The sequence below is a fragment of the Bison bison genome, unplaced genomic scaffold (genome assembly GCF_000754665.1).
Source record: "Bison bison bison isolate TAMUID 2011002044 unplaced genomic scaffold, Bison_UMD1.0 scf7180017845498, whole genome shotgun sequence".
Lineage (NCBI taxonomy): Eukaryota > Metazoa > Chordata > Mammalia > Artiodactyla > Bovidae > Bison > Bison bison.
Window position 1 is genome coordinate 4,963 of NW_011476071.1, and position 1,462 is coordinate 6,424.

The 1,462-nt window shown below is 66.9% G+C and overlaps 1 long non-coding RNA gene across 1 annotated transcript; it reads right to left on the reverse strand.

The window, feature by feature from the left end:
* Positions 1-106: 106 nt before the first annotated feature.
* On the reverse strand, positions 107-1,462 carry LOC104985199. The gene is made up of 3 exons (XR_824857.1): positions 1,430-1,462; positions 559-612; positions 107-247 (listed from the first exon to the last, which is right to left on the reverse strand). It is a non-coding gene; the product is annotated as an uncharacterized LOC104985199 (long non-coding RNA).

The following is a 1,462-nucleotide window of genomic DNA, read 5'->3' on the forward strand; positions in this document are numbered from 1 at the left end:
GCTTTAAAAGGACACGTTGGACTGTGTTCAGATGCTCCGGACAGAGGCTAGGTGCAGGGGGGCTCGCTGCAGTGGGATGGGACCCACCCAGCCCTGGACACAGACGTGTCCTTTGAAAGCGGGGGAGCCCGGCCAGCGAGACTCAGCACCACCACCGCAAACGCAGCGCCGACTCCCGCCGAGAAACACTCACCCTTCTCCCAGGCTTTCCTGCCGGGCCAGGCGGGCCCTGCACACCCCGCGGACCCTGTCCGGGATCAGAGGGCAAAGGTCAGTAGCGTGTCCGCTTCTTGGAGGACAAAGCCAAGCCTGGACCCCGTGCTCATCCCCCCGGCCGCCCAGCTGTCAGCACGTGGCGTCACGCAGACAGGCGCAGGGTCCGCGGCCCTGAGCCAGGGCAGGATGGGAAGCAGCCCGCGCAGTCCCGCTCCGGACCCCACGGCTGCTCCGCCTCCAGCTTTGCATCAGAGAGGGCAGCTCCCCACACTCCGCTTCCCTGACCAGAGGCGGTGACAGGGCTCCATCTTCCCGGAGAGAAGGCGGCCCCGGGGTACATACCTGAGGCCCCATGTCTCCTGGCTCACCCTTCAGACCTCCGCTCCCGGGAGGGCCCTGGGGAGACACGCCTGGTTAGGGGGTGCCCAGCACAGGTACACAGGCTGCAGGGGGTGGCTGGGGAGGACTTGAGGGGGTGAAGGACCGGGGGCTGCGCCTGGGCAGGGCCCCCACAGAGCCCGCCTGCCGCCTTGGACACATCCCGAGGGACGAGCAGTCTTTTAACTGGTTTGCATCTCGTCCCGGGTTGGAAGGAAACCCTGGACGGGCACGCGGGGGACCCCTGGGCTCAGCACACGCTCACTTCTCTCCAGGACGGATCTGCCCACCGTCCGTCACAGCCCGCAGTCCAGGGCCGTGTGTGGACACCCTTGTCCACTGGAGGGCAAGATTGCCAGATGCCGGGAGGGCACGAAATACACCCCAGGGCCAGGGGCCAAGCCCACCCCCTCCCAGGGACAGAGAGAGGGCCCTGTGCACCTCGATGCCCCGGCTCCTTGCAACTGTAAGGGCCACACAAACCCCCGGAGACCCCTCTCCCTGGCCCTGGGATGCCCGGCACACGCTGCCCAAGGAGTCGGGCGGGAATCAGGGTCTGCCTCACGCTGAACTGGTCAGGATGGTAAACAGCCTCAAAAGAAAGAGGCTTGGAGCCCCCGGGCTGGTGAGGCTGGGAGCCCCTGGGCTGGTCAGGCAGAGTCGTGGTCAGTGTAAGTGCAAGGGCTTCCCTGCTCCGAGGGCAGCCCAGGCCTCTGGTGCTCAGGGCACACCCCCCCAACCCAACCACCGCAAGATGCTCTGACCCGGTGAGCTGGGAGCCTGATGGGCAGGGGCCAGTGGGCGGCACCCACCCCCACACCCCAAGATGACTTACCATGGGACCCGGTCTCCCAGTGAGACCCATTGG